The sequence below is a fragment of the Brassica napus genome, chromosome C7, assembly GCF_020379485.1.
Source record: "Brassica napus cultivar Da-Ae chromosome C7, Da-Ae, whole genome shotgun sequence".
NCBI lineage: Eukaryota > Viridiplantae > Streptophyta > Magnoliopsida > Brassicales > Brassicaceae > Brassica > Brassica napus.
Window position 1 is genome coordinate 42,774,188 of NC_063450.1, and position 13,151 is coordinate 42,787,338.

Below are 13,151 nucleotides of genomic sequence, written 5' to 3' on the forward strand. Positions count from 1 at the left end.
GAACCGATTGGGACCCGAACCCGAAAGTAAATCGGGTTGTACCGGTTCTTTGAAGATTTACTAACCCCGACCCGAACCCGATAGAACCCGAACCGGTCCCGAACCGAATTTTCATATAACCCGAATGTAGCTGATTTTGATAAACCCAAAAAACCGAAACCCGATTGGACTAAACCGAAACCCGATTAGGACCCCGAATGTCCATGCCTAGTCAAGCAAGTGATAAATTATTTCCTTTCAGGTTTCAAATCTAGGACTCATATTTATTGTAAGAATTGTTCCAATTTTATTATCCAAAATGGATATCTCTTTTTTATTATTTGAGGAACATTATTAACAATTAACTTTATCTCTATGTGTGATTAACCAAAATGTCATTACTTATGTGTCATCATGAGAATCATTCTCACAAACTTTATTAAATAATCCTTCATTGCCTAGACTAATTACATGTAATGCCATTATTTATTATTTGGATCATTTCATACAATATACAATATGATTCTTTATTGCATTACTAAAAACCAATTGATAGTTGTAAATAATATATGAATTGTGATTACATTACTAAAATTATGGTGTACACTGACGGTTATTAACAATACACTTAGACAACTACGAAGATTGTCTTTCCCAAATGTGGTGTGGCATAATATTAGTGTATTTTTCGATGTGTATACTGCATTATTTTACAAATTCGTAGTATAATATTAGTGGATTCTTCGATATATATGTTGTATTATTTTATAGAAGTTAGCATACATTTAGTGTATTTGTCTTAGCTATTATATCATGGCTATATAACAAATTTCGATAGCTAAGACAAAAATCCATATTTTTATAATATATTGTTAATAATCATGTTCTTGAATGATTGTAAAATACATTCAAGAACGAATCCCTTACTTATTAAAGGAGGAACATTCATAGAAATAAACCTTGGCCTCATGTGTTTATTACATGAGTGTCATTTCCTATGTGTCATCACCTCATACACTCTCACTAACTTTTTTAAAAAACCCTTTGTGAACTAGAATAATTACAACCAAATGCCATTGGTCATATACATTATATTATATGATTACAATCCGATTTGGAAAAAAAAATGGGAATTTATGACAGACAGAATATTAACTCTTTTGTAAAAGGCAACAAAATAAGTTCGACATCTATCAAATCGTTTGGTTATTTGGTCAAATCTTAGAGTCAAGATTCCTTTATATTTGTTTATTTCTTAATTGTAAAACTTTCCAATTTAAAAAATATAGACTAAAAGTTAGGGATTATTGGTACTAAATGTAAGAGAGTATTCGTTTGTTTCGAATTTGGGTGAAATTAACCCTGACTATGGGGTACTATATATAAATCACGTGATCTTTCTCACCCACCCCACTTCAATAAAATTGCATTGGTCATTTTACTTAATCACACATGAAATGGGACCATTTGAAGTAGTTTATTATTATGTTAGAATCATAATCATAAATTTTCGGTCCGGTTATATATAACGTGGACTATAAGCTATATATATAACGTGGATTTTGCTAAATATATATAACGTGGACTATAAGCTTATTTCCGGTCCGGTTATCTGCAATGCAAAGATCTATCTATTTTTAAAAAAATGTCATATATTCCGGTAAATATAAAAATCGTAAATATAAAAATCTATTTAAGCGGACAGTATTTGTATGAAAATTAATCAATGAATCATAATCATAAGTCTTGAAGAATATTTAAAATTAATGAATGTATTTAACTATATATGGCATTATTTCCTGTTATATATTCACAAATTAGGAGTCAAAGAAGCATTATAGGAAAATTTTAACTTAGGCCAGTATATATATATGGAAATTGGAACAATTTGTAAGTGTCTAACACCAATTCAGACCAACGATTTGTTGAATAATTATTTTCAGAGTTGATCATGTATTTTAATTTCGTCAATTACGTCAATAAGTATTAATATATTTATGGAGATTGATTATTCTCCGCAAGAGTAATTGTTGTATCAACAAGTAATTGAAAAACTAGAGTAAATATGGATAACGTATTTACACAATCGTAATGACTCAGTCCGGTGCGGTTTATATAGGAAAGCAACTAATAATTTTTCAAAAATATTATGGTAAGTCAATAAATATACAAATAATATTTTTAATTTTTTTGAATGCTTATAATCTCGCGGAACAAATTTCTTGATGTAATCCTTATGCACTTAATCCTACCAATTATAACTATATATATCATACATAACTTTGACACACCGTATCACAATCAACTTGCTACAAAACAAGCATATAAAATTTGAGAGCTATGAATTTCATCTCTGACTTTTTATTCAAAGAAAACCAGGAGAAAGTTTTATCAGTTTTTTTTTGTTTCTTTATAACTTATTTCATGTAGCATTTTATTATCATGTTGCCTATGTTTAATTTTATTGTATATTCATAATTTATATTATGAAAATAATAATTATATTTCTTATGTTTTGTTTTATCTTAAATAAATAATAAATTTATGTAAGTCCTTCTTATTTTTATAGATTTAATTCCATCTGTTTTTACGAACGGAAATAATGGTATCATCGACCACAAAATCCGTTTTTTCGTACTACACATCCGGTAAGTATTCAACATCTGTAAAAAGAAAGATATACATTTGTATAGTATCACATGGTTTGAACCCTTCTTTTTTTCTTTTACAGTAACGTCGTCATTAAGTGTCGCTTATAGTGCACTTGCTCATGTTTTCAATGATTTATGGAATTCTATAGATGCAGACATAGTATTATGTGTTTTACAGTGTTGGCAAATTAATTGGGGACAAAGTAATCTATTGTATTTATTTTATATACAATCGATTAATAGGAGCTGATATTATATTTATATTTTGCTAATATTTGACATATTTCATAATAAGGCCGACTTAAGAGGGTTACTAACATTGATGGGATTTCCAAAATTGTCTTCGACCCCATTGGTGTTCCAGAAATTGATGTTTTAAGATTGAGGTAATACATGCATTCACATATTTTGTTAAATAATATTTTTAAATTCTCTAGATAATCTCTTTGCTATTGCTCATAATAGGATTGCAAACGAAGACTTCTGAATGCATTATTGACAGCATTTATTTTGTCTCTATTTTTAATTTTCTTTTGTTTTTTATACATTGTTCCTTTTATATTTTATTAGACTATTGCTTATGTTTCATTTAATATTATATTTATAATTTACCCGCATGCAAACAAATATACAATTTAATTTTAATGGCCATCGCATATAAATTTATATTTACATACTAAAATTCCTCGCTATAATCCATACTTTCTTAGATATATTTTTTTTACTATGCCTTTAACTTTTATTATGTCTACATATTAAAAGTTGTAATACTTTAATAATCTCCTCGCTCCGCGCAGGGCGCGGATTATCACCTAGTATAATATTATTACGTAATGTCCAAAAGATTTACCACCTTTATTGTACATGAATAAAAATATTTCTCTTTGCTCAGAAAGACGAATATTTCTTTGTTGAGATTCATAAGGCAACAAATTTACTATCTCATTAATCGATAAAACTAGACCAAATAATAAACAATAGGATAAGACATGCGCCTTGCGCAGGGTAAATTTATATGAAAATTATTTAAAAAATATTGTATGGAAAAAAATTATATTATTAATCGAATTAATATATTTGCCTTTTAAACAATTTTTTAAAACTTTTTTGTTAATTACATAATTTGTTTATTAATGAACTGATCTCATTTTTAAAAATATTTTAGGTCAAAAAATTATTTATCGTATAAAAACCTAACATTTAGCCCGAAAAATCTCATGCCTACTATTTGGTTACAATGAAACTATGTCAGCTCGGTTTTATATCATGATTTAGCAATTTAAAAGTTAATTATGGTTATGAGAAGTTTACGTTCACGTGCCAATCCTATCTATCTTCGATATTTTTTTTTTGTGTCATTTTGGTTATTGCTCGATATAAATATTGATTTTTGAGTTTATTCTCATTTCTTTCTTATATTTTGACCTGAGATTTAGAAGATGTTTAAGATTCAAATTATTAAAGAGATACATACTTATGTTAAGATTTGTGCCTTGTGCAGAATAAATACTTATTTTATCTTTTTCTGCTATTATGAAATAATAAAATAATAATTATATATTAAATAACTAAGAAATTATTTACTATTATGTAATAAATTGACTTGCACATATAAATCAAATGACTGCTCTTGTTTATTCGCATTCATTTTAGAATAAATAAATCAAAACAATCAATCTTATATATCGTATATGATATATAATTAAATGTAAATGATATGAAGTATATATATTAACATAAAGACCTATTAAAATAAAATTATTTATTTATATTATTTTATTATCATTGTATCTTATTATAGAAAAATATTTAAACATTGATCACAAAAATTTATGTGAGACTTTTAACAGTTTTAGTAATTTATACTAGTTTTGAAAAATTCAAAATACAACATATACAAAAAAATCAAAATTTTTAATATATGATTAATGTAATTGTGTAGTTTATTTTAATAGTAAAGAATTAAACAAAAATGATAGAAATCATACAAATTATTAGCAAATCTTCATTATTTAAAATCATTAATTACTATATATATCATAATCACATTAGGTAATTCTGTAGGTTTTATTTAAGGAAATAACATATAATAAATAGCCACCTTGCTTTAGTTAATATCATATGATATCATATAGTTGGTATTAAATGTTTCTAGTGAGATATAAAAATCGAATTGGACCAATATGTTTTTCAATTTCAATGTGAAGCTGACACGTAAGATTAATTAACTACCTAATTTATTGAAACATAAGCAATGAGTCTTTTTTAATTATTACAAAATTGAGGTTACATATTTTCAGATGTTCCTCAATTAATATATAAGGGATGATTGAAAATTGAGTTGTAAGATAAATGAAACTTTATCTGGAATTTTCAAAAAAAAAATCATTACATTTTTAAAAATAAAAATATTAAAATAAATATTAAAATGTGGGTATATCTTTTCAAATTGTATGTAGATCGAGAATTTTTTTTTAAAAACAAATTGATTAAAATATTTTCACATTTTAGTATCTCAAAGTGTGACACCAAATAACTAAAGTGATATGGTGAAAATTATATTGGATTTTTATACTAATACAATGCTATTTAACCATTAATGCAGCTGTCACAATATAGTTGATTTTATGCATTGTCACAATGTAGTTAATTTTATAAATTGTCACAATATGTATTTTTGATAATATGTTCAGATTAAACAGATAAAAACTAGGTGCAAGGTTTACCATGTTATTTGAGTAAATGTCACAAAATATTAAATTATACATATAATATCAAATATTGAAAATTCTAATCCATATATAGGCCAATCAAAGTTTCAATAACACAGGACATTTATATACAATATTTATTTTTATTTTTCTATATATAAAATACTACTCCAATTAAAATTCTTAAAATCACTTTTGATTATTTGGTTAATTGTCTTATAACAATTCATAAAATTACTATAATATAAAAATATATTACGTGGGAAGATAAGAATGAACCAGATTTTATAAGGGCTTGAACGGTTTTTCCGCACACACAAAGTAGCGGCTTTTGGCGTTTAACAACGATCGCAAAAAAACTGTAAAATGCTTTGCAGCGTTCCAAACTTCTCAAAATCAAAAATTGGTTTCAGCTAGTTTTTGCGGATGCAAAAAGATAAATAAAAATATATATTTTTTAAAAACTGTATAAGTATATAAAGAAAAATAAATATTATATTTTAATTTATATTATTAAAGAGCAAAAAAAACACTACAAGAAAATATGCGTATAACGACTACAAAATCAGTCGTTAGATCGTCGTAATATGCCGTTTACGACGAACTAACTACGAAAACAAAATCGTTGTTAGCAGCTCGTCGTATTGGACAATTCGTCATAATGTGGTCGTACTAGTCACGACTAAACAAGTCATCATAATATATACGTAAACTAATTCGTCAGACGTAACATTACGTCCTTTAAGTTAGTCATTTATTGGTCGTAATGATTTGACGTCATGTAGTCGTAAATTTTACGACGAATGAAAATCGACTGCAGTCGTAAATAGGTCATAATATTTACGACTACATTACATCGTAATTCGATGTTAATTGATCGTAATAACTACGACCAGATTACGTCGTATTAATTAGTTTGGGAAAAATATATTTTAATTTTAAATTAAAAATATTTTAAATTAAAAATTTGGATGAAATTTTAAACTTAAATTTGGGAAAATTTAAAGAAAAATATAATATATCATAAAACATTATCCAAAATATAATAATATTCAAAGTACATAACCGAAATAAAATCTAATTATTAAGGTTGATGTAGTCGAAGATCTCGGAACTGCGGTGAGCGGCCCGTTGCTCTAGATCCGCCTGTTTTTCCGGAGTGGGGTCAGGGTTAATGGTCGGACGTACAGCTTGCCACATCTGTGCAAGTGCCGGGTTAGTCTCTACAACATTATCAAACATCCCCGCCAAAGACATAATGTGGGTCCCGTTGGCATGGTTGTCTGCCGAGAGCTCCAAAATGACTTGGTTGGCAGCCATCAAATCTGTCCGGAGCTTAGAATCGTCATGCATTCTCGCAGCATATGCAGTTCTCGCCTTCAGCACATCGTTAACCGTACTGATCCCGACCATCTGTCCCCTTTTCTTCGGGACAATCTTCAATTAATGAAATGAATATTAGTCATGCATATATAAAACTCAAAAAATTAAAAAAATATATAAATTATATTAAAAAGATTGAAAATTTTACCTGCTCAAATTTTTTGTCTTGTTCGACGGTAGACAACTGAATTGGTTCACCTTCAGGCTTTTGTTGGGACATTTGTGTCTGGACTTCCTAGATTCGAATCTCCACATCGTTTTAGATCCTTTCTGCTTCAGGATGCACAAACGTCCCATCAGAATGCTGGTGTGTTGTCTTGTAAGGCCGGGAAAGAGATTGTGGTGCTCTTTCTTGAGCAGCCTACAAAAAAAATTAAATTAATTAATCTCATGTATTTAATAAATAATTAATTAATATATTTTAAAATTTAAGAAAGATCGAAAACTTACAATTTGAAGGGCTTTCCCGGTGTTTGGGATCTGTCCGGAAGTATGGGTATGGGCAAATTGCTCTGAGCATCATGCATCAACCGAGACGCGGAGCACTTTAGAATCTTTCGAGCATACTTAAATTCCAATAAGCCTTTAGGCCCTTCCAAACGTCATCGTTGATGTAGAGGGTTGCGACCTACCCTCTAAAACCCTCCACTTCTCCTTCCAATCCCAACATTGTTTAGTAGGAGAGCCATCGCTTTGTCGTTGAACGCTTCCTTCACCGTCTCGTTGACAGCAATAGACCAATTATATTGTTGCTACAAAAAAACATTTAAATAAAAATAATTAAATAATTAATTTAAATTAAAGTAGAATTAAAATTTTAATTACCGGAAAGCACTTATACCACGTCTTCCCACCGTGGTCTGGTGTAAGAGTCCAGTTCGGATGCGCTTCTGCCTTGATGATTCCTGAAACTCTCCGTCCAAAGCAATTGTCCGTCTTAAACCAACAAAATTTAAAAGAATATATGAGACTGATATATATATATTATATTATTACAATTAATTAAAATTTTAATAATTAAAAATATATTTAAAATTGCTATAAAGTGTTAGGTGGTCGATTTGGGTCGATGATGGGTAAACCTTCTCGTCCCGACATCTAGAGGAGGTCTTCCACCGTATATCTAGCATACGGAGCATTCGGTAGCACCATCAAATCCGGATGGAGAGCTGGAGAAGCCGGAGGAGCTTCGGGAGCTGGAACAGCTGGAGGGGGTGGACCTGCTGTGGTGGAGGCTGCTGTGGAGGAGGCTGGTCATACTGAGGCTGGAAATCAGCTTCAAACTGAGGCTGGAAATCAGCTTCAAACTGAGGCTGGTAATCTGCCTCATACTGAGGATAGTATGGAGGAAGCTCATACTGCACAGGAGGCACATACATGTGATTCGCCTGCGGTGATCTTCCCTGAGATTGGCTCTCAGGAACATGCTCATGTGCAGATGCAGTGGCGGAGGTAGAAGCTGATGGATCCGCGATCAAGAAATGTTTCTCCATAAGTGGGGTGAGTCGCAGCTGCAAGGTTCCTAAGTCTCTTTCTACTGGTAGCCATATCGTTGATCTGTAAAAAAAAAGCATTATGGTTAGAAATTAAAATTTTAAATAAGTTATTAAAATTATTCAAAAACTAATTCCAAACCTAGTCTAATTCCATCCTAATCTAATTCTTTACAAAACTAACCACCTAAAATTAAACTAGAAAAAATACCTTAGAGAGAGGCGATTTCGTTGTTAGAGAGAGAAGAATGAGCATCAAAATGGCTTTGACGGCCCGGGTTTATATAAGGATCTAGCTGTCGTCGTAAACGCATCGTATGGGATTCGTAAATTACAATGAAATTAGGACGTCCATGGTTTTACGACGAATTAAAGACGACAGTTGCTTTGCAGTTACGACGAATTAAAGACGACTGTGTTTCTACTTACGATAAATTAAAGACGACAAGTACCAAATTTACGAAAAAATAGGCACGAACCTATATTAACAACTAGGTTATGACGGCCATTGTAATAGGAAGACTTTAAATTCTCTTCGAGAGAATTATCAGAGCCCAAGGATCCGTCCGAAGAAACTAAATTAGTTAGACTAGTTTTATGGAAGATTCCTCAGGCGTTTGATAAATATCTCGAAGTGATTTAGAATCTATTTTATGTGGTTTGATCTTGTGCATTTTCAGAATGATAGAAATCCTTATTGATAGGCTCAAATCTAAGCATTTGTCTTAATGTTGAAGTGAATTTACGACGAAATAGGCACGAATATATGGTATTCGTCTCTACTTCATCGTAAATTCACTACGAAGTTACGACGAAGGCTTATAATATGTCGTAAATGGCTTCGTCATTACTTCATTGTAATGATAGGATGCATCTTTAATTTGTCGTAATTTACTTCGTTTTTACGATGACTCCTTATATTACGACGAAATAGGGACGACATTTGGTTATACTCTAAAACCGAAACCCCAAACCCCAAACATCATAAGTTATACACTTCCAAACCCCAAACAACATAAGTTATACACTTCTAAACCCCAAACAACAAAGTTTCATAACTTATTTGAACGTTCACCTTTTTTTAACATTAAGTTCATACTTAAACAAGATAATGAAAACCACAAACAACAAAGTTTCATAACTTTTTTTTAACATTAAGTTCACTCATCATCAGAAGGTGGTGCAGTGTTCCGTACAACCAATTTTGACCTAAATAATGTCTTGTTTCGTCGGTACGGATGGTTAATGGGAAGAAATCTGCGATGACAATCAAACCAAGACGTCTTCCTACCATGCTTCAGCTGAAATGCACTTGTGCTTCCCATACCATAAGAACAAGCTAGTTTCCCATGCGTAGTCCAACCTGATAACATCTCATATGCAGGAAAGTCACTGATTGTCCACAAAAGAACTGATCGCATTATAAAGTTTATTTTCGTTTAACAATCATATGTCTGCATCCCAATTGACCACAATTCCTTCAATTCTTCTATCAGAGGTTGTACGAAAACATCGAGAGACCACTTCAGATGCTTAGGCCCATGTATCAATATACTCATGAAAAGAAATTCTCTTTCCATACAAATCTCTGGTGGATTGTATGGCGTCACGATGACTGTCCAAAGCGAGTATTGTCTTCCAGACATTCCAAAATGACTAAATCCATCTATGCATAATCCAAGATAAACATTTCGAATGTTGCTTACAAAATCTTTGTGAACCGAATTCAAGTCTTTCCACGCTTTTGCATCTAACGAATGATTGATCTCGCCTTTGTTCTGAGTATGTTTGGCATGCCATTTCATCGCGCTGCAGTGTTTTCAAATTGATATAATCTCTTCAGTCTATCCATAATAGGTAAGTACCACATCTGCTGGTACGGTATCCTATTCCGCCCACGTCCTTGTGTTTTATATCGTGGCTTCTTGCAAAATTTACACTCCAACAATTCTGCATCTTTCCTGCAGTAGATCATACAGTTGTCTGTACACACATTTATCATCTCCGAAGGTAAGCCAAAACTATGAACCAGTTTCTGAATCTCATTATAAGATTCAGCACACAAATTATCTCCTGGAAAATACTCTTTACACAACTCAGCCAATGCGTCCATACAAACTTCAGGTAAGTTATGATTAGTTTTCATATTCATCATCCTAGCTCAAAATGATAATTTAGAAAGACTTTCTCTACAACCTTCGTAAATTGGCTGATTAGTTGCGGCTAGTATTTCATAAAATCTTTTTGCCTCCAAGTTAGGCCCTTCTACATTTTCAACTTCCTCTATTACTAAAGTTGTTTCACGAAATGCATATGTAACTATATCATGCATCCTATCATGATCTACCATCTGACCCTCCTGAGGGATTTCAGAATGCAAATGACTCGGTTCATCTCTATTACAAATATTTTTAAATTGATTACTACTACTAGCTTCATTCCTACTATCACCGTCTCCATGGTGAAACCAAATGTAGTGATGTGGAGTAAATCTTCTATTTACTCTATGTTTCCAAACTGTTTCACTCTAAGCACACTTGGTATTCTTGCATTTACGACATGGACATAACATTTTACTTGTTTCCTGCGTGAAAGACGTCTTTCCGGCATGGTACATGAATATCTCTGCTCTGTTGAGAAATTTACTTGTCACTCTTCCCGCAGAATCTTTGTGTGCATACATCCAACTTCGGAGCTCAAAGATATCTCGAGATATTTTTTAACTCTTTTTTATTTTTTAGTGCATCTTAAGAATGAGAGAGGAGAGCATATTTATAGGAAATTTTTTATTTTGGTAGGTGGGAATGTTACGATCAATTTATGTTCACCATAAACTTTACTACTAATTTACAACTGCATTCCTCGTAAAAAGGTCGTTAATTAGATGGAAACTATTCGATGTGAAATAGACGTAATTTAACGATCTCTTAACGATGAAATAGAAAGGTTGTCGTAAACTAGTCGTAACGTTATGACTAATTTACGACGAAAGGCTTTCGTAGCAAAATTATGACTAGGTAATTGTTAAAAAGACATTACTTTACGACTATTTTATAACGAAACATTATCATAGCAAACTTACGTCTAGATTACGACGATTTCACATATCGTCATAAAGTAGACGTAAAGACAATGTTAAATTACGACGACACTATTGTAGTCGTAATACGTGGTCGTTATGACCATATTTTCTTGTAGTGAAAAATATTTGCTATAATATTTTTATATTAATATATCTATACCCAAAAATAAATTTTTAAAAATTAATAATACAATTCTATAAAAAGAATTTTTACATTAGTTATAATAATATTATTTTTAATATTTATATCATTATATAAAATGTTAATATTTTTCATTTTATTATTAAATCGCTGTTTTATTTGGTAATCAACCAGTCATAATAATCCCGCAAACGCTTAATTTTTAACCGATGTATCAGTCGTACAAAACGTTTAATCAATTCTATTAAAATTGAAATACAAAATAATGCTTACCTATTTGTAAGTGATTTCTTGCATTTTCTTCCTTTCATTTTAACTAACTTAAACCACTTTATTTATTGTCTTTTCCAAATAATCCAACTTCATTTATTACAAAATACAAATAGAATTTATCTATTTTAACAATATAAAAACTCGGTAAAAACCATGATATATCAACTTCCCGAAAGAACTTAGCCTTTGCTTGCCCTCAAGCAAAACAAAGAACTAACCATGTGAAAGAAGTTTGAAAACGCAAGAACTCGCATATCTTTTGAACTATTCACTTTCACCATTATATGTGACAAGCCACATCAATTAGTATCAATCTTAGAAGGTACTTCCATGTACATGACCTCATCCCCCAAACCTAACCATTTCAAGCCCACTACTCATAAGAGATATCTAAAATCACCACCAATTATCTCATTTAAGAGCTTAAGGTGTAGTCTCATCGGTGGGGTATCAATTACCCGCAAGCCAATACCTTTTTCGTTAAACATGAAACAAACAAAAATTGCGAAACTAAACAATTCAAACAATTAATAAAAAAAAATCTTAAGGAGCAAGAAAAATAAATCGTACAACAAATATAACCCTTTTCTAATCAAACCATCCACTTAATCCATAGTTTAAAACATCAATTATGATCACCAATATCAATTTCATTCGCAATCGACACACACCAACTAACCAATTATAACAACAATTATACAAACTTTAATAACTCTTAAAATCAAATTTCGTGCGTAGCGCGGACCGACCCCAAAGATTCATTCAGGAATTTACACAAAATAATTTTTTTTATAAAAACCAATCCATCAAATCCCGTTCGTATGACGGGTCTCCCCTAGTAATATATAATTTTAACATACATTAATATATATTTAGAACGTGGTTATGTATTTTTTTAATCAACAATAAATAACCTAAGCGCCAGTATATAGTCCGTATTGGAAAACTCTATTTTTTGTTGAGAGTAACTCATATATTTTAAGATTAGAAAATATGGTATTTTTGTTTTAATGTGTGGACTCTCGTAAAATGAAGATTAAAGATGATTGAGAACTCAAAAGATATATAATATGGATCTCAAAATAACAAGGAAAAAATAACAATGATTAATTTATCAAAAAATTATAATAAAATTAATATAAAGTAAAAATACTAACCTCAATCGGATCCATATTATAAAGATTAATTTTTGTTTAGACTTTAGGTGTTTATGTTTCTCCAAAAATTCAAATTTTTATAGAAGTGGATTTTATATTATGTGGTATATAAAATTTAAATAAATTATTTGTTTGATAAGTATAAATGATGTGTGTGTATCATGAAAATAAGTTTATGGGAACGTGGTTAAATATTTTTAAACAATGCTACAAAACTAAACTTTAGTATATATAAAATAGTGCTATTTAGGTGAATATACAAATTTGGAGACGAAATTGC